The sequence below is a fragment of the Diadema antillarum genome, unplaced genomic scaffold (assembly GCF_040938485.1).
Source record: "Diadema antillarum isolate AM-2024a unplaced genomic scaffold, OU_Dant_1.0 scf00000167, whole genome shotgun sequence".
NCBI lineage: Eukaryota > Metazoa > Echinodermata > Echinoidea > Diadematoida > Diadematidae > Diadema > Diadema antillarum.
The window spans coordinates 543038-550241 of record NW_027271056.1 but is presented as its reverse complement, the minus strand read 5'-3'; positions in this window follow the sequence as shown (position 1 = coordinate 550241).

The window sequence follows — 7204 nt, the reverse complement described above, 5'->3', positions numbered from 1 at the left end:
GGACCTATATATAGAGCACAGCCAATTTTGGCAGTTATAGAGTACATTACAAGAACACAATCCCCCGTGTGATGTATCTCACCTAATCTAATCAGAAGGGGTTCGAACGGTAGCAAACAAATAGTTTTGCTCAAATGTTTTTGTTTGTTTTCTACTGATTTTTCTCATGAATAATGTCGTATTTGCAAAACTGATCTGATAGCCATGGTGCCCAAAGCTTCCACTTCTTGACCGCCTGCTGTTTACGAGTCTATTATACCTATTTCATATATCGAAGATTGATCAAAGTTATTGTATACTTGCACAATATTTTCCTCCTTTAGCGGTAGAAGTCTCTCCTTCATACCTGTGACCTTCTCATCACTGGTGTCAACAATTATCCTTGACGCGCGAACTCCATTCATTCATACCTGATTGTTTTAAAAACACAAGGGCCAATGTGATTAATATAGTACATAACATTGGAAAATACCTCAAGGTCAACACCAGTCGCCGTTGGATGAAACTGGTTCGTGAAAACTGCATTTAATGTCTTTATTTTCATCTGTCTTTTTAAAAAGTCTTGTTCTGTTTTTCTCTAATTCCCTATATCCCTCTGCAAAGCTAATAAAGTAATCTAAGTATGACGCAGTTGTTGTTTTAATGTGCATTAAATCATTACATAATATTGTCTCCAATTGCGTGCCTGTATGTTTTCTGTCCGATCTTTCTTTCCTCACACACACACACACACACACACACACACACACACTCTCCCACTCACTCTTACTTTACTTTTGTCACCGATGTGTAATTTGGCATGGTGTGTATAATTTCCCTGAATTTGACAAGATAGTAACATTCTTGAGATGACTATTTCCTCAATGATTCTCACTTTTTTTTTTATCTCTACTCACATGCTTTACACAATATAAATAAAGACAAATGATACTTAACTATCATAAAAGTACTGATAAACCTAATCAAGGTCCGCGGAGGAGTCAATGTTCCTTTACCCATCTATTCTCATAGGCTAAGTAACAACAGATTATTACGCATCCAGTGTATTCATATCTTCCTGAGATAAAGGAAATCCCAGTGGTTATATATTGTTATTATCTGATGACGTATTGTAGTGTGAAGCTTAAATGACATCACTCGCTCCGCACTATGTCGACTTAAAAGCCGCTGTGTTAGCCCACGTCTGTGTGTCGTTGTGTGTGTGATGATCAAACACTCACAATTAGCGTAGCTCTAGCGACTGGCACGTGTTTGTTCATGATGAATACGTGGTGGTTGGAAATGACATCAGCAGGTTGCAAGCAACAGGCGAACGTTTTCCGCTCCTCTACGCGCCCATTCTACACTCGTGTCGTGTAGGAGACGAAAAACAGTACACAAATCGCCCTATACGACAGCTCTTCGAACACAAACGGCTACTAATGAAGGTGATCAGGCCATTTCATCCTGAAATGACAAAATCTGTGCGCAGGTGTTGCATGGCAATCTTCGTCAAGATGTAGATACTTGTTGTTTCATGGCTACGCGACGGCGGGAAGGTGGGAGTAACGCTACTGGAAGAAGGGGAGAGACACCTTACAAACAACCGCATTAGTGCCAAACAGATTGTGAATTTGTGCGACGTTAGAACTGTTGTGAATGAAGCGGAGATAGCTTCGTACCAGGCTGACTTCGCCAGGTGTCCATGGCGGTGCATGAAAGAGAGTGAGTAGCAGGTATGTATGCCTTAATTTTACACCTCAATTTAAGAATTCCATACTGGTGTTCATACACGCACATAGTAGACATTTTGTTTGATTGAGCGGGAAAAGAAATCAATACAACTGTATGTACTTTGCATTCGCAGGTAGTTTAGTTTCTTTTGACACAGTTTAGTTTTTAATTGTTGTTTCTGTTTTTTCTTTAAACCAGTGATACTAACCTATCACTTTTTCCGAGCCCTCCAACCCCCTCCCTGAAGTTTTTCACTATACAAACTTTCTGTCGCAGCTGCTTTAGATATTGTATACAATTCTTTGTAGGTCTTCTGTGCCACTCGGTACAAATGGTTAAGTATACCTAAAAATTTGGATGAAAGACAGAGACACATATATTTATGTATATATATATATATATATATGTATATATATATATATATATATATGTATATATATATATATATATATATATATATATATATATGTATTATATGCATATAAGCATGCACAGAAAGAGAGAGAGAGAGAGAGAGAGAGACTGAAAATATACCTAACATGCTGTGGGCTTGATTAAATCCTGCTGCCATGCCATTCATTTAATATGAATGCAGTAGTGCAATGGGAGCTATTTAGATTAACATGCTAATACGTATACAGCATAATTAGTACACACAATCTGTGTATGATTACATGTACATATATATATATATATATATATATGTATACTATATATAGTATATATATGTATATATACATGCATATATATACAATATATATATATATATATATATATATATATATATATGTATATATAATATACTTGTGTCATTATAACTCTAATTATGTTTAAGTGGGAATGTGGAATGTCCGCTTGTTTTCACTGTGCATTCTTACAGTAGCATTTCTCTTCCAGGTTAGTAGCCTTTTAGACACGGTTTTGAAACCATGAACAAAAAGATATTACCATATTATGTAACACTCACAAAAACAATATCACAAAACTGCCTTAACGCCCCGCCCCCCCCCCCAAAAAAAAAAAATACTGAATCAAAACTGGTCTCTTGATTTTAGTGAATGCGTTTTAAATATTATTGCGCCTTTCCACAGAATTACTGATTTTCAATAATGCAAAGTACCAACAAATTCATTTTTAATTACACTTTGATAGAACAAACAATGTAGAGGTTGTGCTATTTTCTACAATTCATGAAATAGGTTTTGATTTTCCAGCTTCAATTTTTTTCAACCAAAAAAAAAAAGATAATCAAATACTTAATGTTCACATCATCAATGTTGAAATACGGTAGAAAGCGCTGTAGTCGAAATTCAAATAATCATCTTTTCCACTTTTTTGTTCTCTCTGCTTGTATCTATGATTATGTATATACACGTATATAATACATGTATATTTACGCACGCACACACACACATATATATATATATATACATACAATATATATATATATATATATATATACATATATATGTGTGTGTGTGTGTGCGCGCGTCTGTGTGTGTATGATGTGCATATTGCTACGCGCAGTCATAATCAATCTGTAGATAGAATCAGACAGTGAGAATAATAGGAAAGAAGACTGAATTTGCATAATAAAAGTCTATTGTTTGTTTATCCAACCCGAATGATAGCACTGAAAAGCACCGATTTTACAGTCACGTGAACCAATGCAAAGTGCTCTTCTCCACCATGTTCATGTTCGAATGCACTTAAAATTACTGTTAGACTAACAAAATACCAGAGGTTTTACCAAGAGCAAACCGAATCATATTTTTTAATCACATGTATATCAATTTTCTTTTTCACAAATCTGTGATATATGTCTCAACCGAGCACATAATAATTATTTAGATCGGAAGAGATGGCGATTTCAGCACCTTGCAAGGTTCCCGTGGAATTGCACATCACGAGTCTGCACCCAATTACCCTTCTTTTCACGTTCAAGCAATAAAAACATGATAATCCTTCGCATCACATTATTTATTGTAATCTTGTAATAACCCGGCAGCGGCGACCTTCGGAGGAAAGGTTGCAAGACCTGGAATATCGACCAAAAACATAATTTCTATAACATTTTTGTGTGAGCGTGTGTTGGCGTATGTGTGCTTATGAGTGTTTGTGTCTGTATACGACACCAATGGGGGAAATCAATTGGAAATGTCGCTTCTGCCAAAAACAAATAAACAATCAAACAAACAAAAATAAAAACAAAATATTGGACCTATTTGAACATGAAATACCTTCGCTGCAGGTGAAAATGGTATAAGGGGGGGGGGGGGTATAGTGATGGTCAATGTTTGATTGTTTTTCTTTCGTACTTCGTTGACTGCATGCAGGACTTGTTTGACATTGTGATATTCATTGATATCACATTTCACTCATTTCATTATGATTTTACTGCATTTTACGCTGTCAACACTATAGGAATTCTAATTCATTTTCTACCTAAACGCGACCAAAATCATGGATTATTCTATGGCTTTTTAAGTTCGAAAACTTTTTTGATACATGTCAAGTATATCCACCAATTCAACGATGCTTCCATGGCAACCGTCTAGACTTAATTTACTATTCATAATAATTTGTCTGATTTGCTGACATCATCGCCGTTAATGCTTCCCAGGGGATACTCCGAAATGCCAGTACCCCATCAAACGGAAATAGCTCAGCCATATAGAATGGAAAATATTGTGTTTTTTTTTTTGAAGTGGATGAAACAAAACCTTTGAATAAAAGAGGGATTTTTTTCTTTCCTCAAGTCCTTCTCTTCCGCTCATCCACACTCCAGTATAGTCATATTACCCAACGAAGTATATTTAGATCCATGGTTTGCAGTATGCTTTACTCGGCACGATCTGAGGAGTCAGAAAGAAGAAGAAGAAAAAACCGTCTACAAACGTATACAATAATTGATGCCACCTACCTTCCTTATGGCTACAATGGTTAATAACTCGAGGCTGGTTGTCATCGCAACCGGTATTCCCTGCCTCCCTTTTTTGAATAGTGACGCTGACGAAGTGTGCTACTTTTTCCTCTCTTTGGGGTGCACGTTCGTGTGTCGTGTGTGGGGGAGACGTGAGCGAGTGCGTATCTACAGTACTCATCTCGCATTGTAGACATTGATTCGCAGCCTTCACGCGGTACCATCTCACACGATCTCATCAAAGTGTGACAGGTATTGACAAAAGAAATTGAAATTGTGTCAGTATCTCACTTCATCTATATCCTTCTTTCTTTTTTCAAGGAGAAAAGTGACAACGTCGTGTGTGCGGAGGAATGTGTGAGCAATACATTGTGTTTCATTTCACTGTGTCTTTCTCCTTTTTAGCATAATATTTCTCTCCTTGAAGACATACGGTAAACTGGATACCCACTGAATGGAAATTTAGGGTGAACTCTTGAAAGTTACTGGTCTTTAAAGAGTAGATATGAAATTATATTATCGTCGGTCAAAAAAAAAACCGAGAAAGAAGGAATCAAAAAGAAACAACAACAATACCGACAAAATTAGCTAATTACATGTATGTTCGAACACGTTTGTATAACACAAGTGATACACACTAGAATAGCAAAAAAAAAAAATAATAATAATAATGAAAAAGATGCTGTAAGAAATCACCCCAGCCTAAAATAGTATACTGTTAGGATGTGGTTCTGGTTAGTTTCATCTTATCTTATTTGAATGGTGGCTTTTTGGTAATGCCGTTGACCATTATTCATTAATTCTTGCATCTGGTGGTATTCTCCAAAGTACATAGCAAACTTATGCACCCGTTTAATTTTGGAATGCGACACAATCAATTAATTTATGCTTTGATAATCTTAAAGCTCTATGTAGTACTAGAAGAACTGTAATACCAGAATTAGCCATATCTCACGCTTTATCTTTTGCATTTACAATAAATGCAATTCAATTATTGCCAGCCAGTGCAGCTTGAAAATTTTCCTGTTTTTTTTTTATACGTGTCTATATCCGTGGGTTATATTTTTGTATTTGTTTTGCAAAGGCTATCTATGATGATATCAAATATTTAGGCCTAAGAAAGTACCCTACGGCAAAGTCTAAGTACCGTAGGGATTTCCGGATAAGAAATACCTTTTTTCCTTATTTTCGCCTCTAATCATAACAACCGTTATGTGGGAATCTCGTCCAAGATTTTCATCTGCAAAGTTCACTGTTTCTAGGCTTCGATATATCTGTTATATCTGTAAGATTTCTCGCTGCGCTCTGTTTAACCCTTAGTTTCATAATTGCGGCAGCGGTGATGCTTTTCCATTAAACGTTTTCATGTTTTCATTTACTTGAACAAGTTAAACTCTTATTCATTCTTAGTGGTAGAGTGGATTACTTTTTTTTTTCTTCTCTGCTCCATGACGACTGTTTGAAAGGTTTTCGTATTAATGTTATTGTCAAATGAAAGGCATGGCACATGCAGCTGAGGGGAAAAATCACAGTCATGACGTCTGTTGTTTGGACATATCCAGGGTATGTGTGCTCAAAACTCTAGAAATGAGGCAATCAAATGGAATTTTGCTTATCATACCTGTTGGTGCATAAACCTCGATGCACTTAGCGAGAGGGAACAGATTATTTTATCTCGAACAAGGCTGCAGATAATAGCGCTAGCGTGTTGATGGACTAATTGCCTCTCCCTGCTATAGTCATTATGCACTTCACTGCGACAGACGTCTGATGTACTCGACAAGCAAATCTTAATTATAAAACTAAGCACTGTAGACTATCGAAATTTTGACAAAATATGCTCGGATGAGTGAATTTCTCATGAAAGGACAAAAAAACACACACACACACACTCACACACCAGTAAATCTTGGTCATTTAATGTACGCACATTGAAACAGTGCACTTCACGTGGAAAGGACGGGAGAAAATATCCAAAACACAAAAGGATATTGATCCAAAATTATATTCTGACAGCATGGCACGATGTGACCGGTTGATACCGTTTGCTGCATGTCTATTGGTATCACCTGTTAGATGGGGAGAACAACGAGGGGTCGGCACCATCCGCCCTTCTTTCTTGTGTGGGTATGTGGATGGACCACTTCACCGGGTAGCACTCTGCTCTTTGCGATGAATCAATGCATAGAGTGATTTGAAGTATTGCGATGAACTTTCTTAGTGGTATAGCTAACTATTCTCTACGATCTCTTCTTTTATTGTCATTATGTCTCTCTCTCCTCCTCCTATTCCTCCTCTCAGCCCCGACTTTCTTCCCTTTTTAATTTTCATAATATAAGCATTGGAGGAAATAATCACTTATTATGAGTGTATAATAATGTGCGCCTGTTTTATCCATAAACTAATGTGCAAATTGCGACAACTTTATTTTCATGCATAAATTCATTTCTTATTGAAACTTACATGAAAAACAGAAGACAAATTCACTGTTGAGGGCGGTGATTTTGGCCTAGTCGGTAGCGCGTCTGCCTCCGACCCAAGCGACCCAGGTTCGAACCCGAGTCTGGA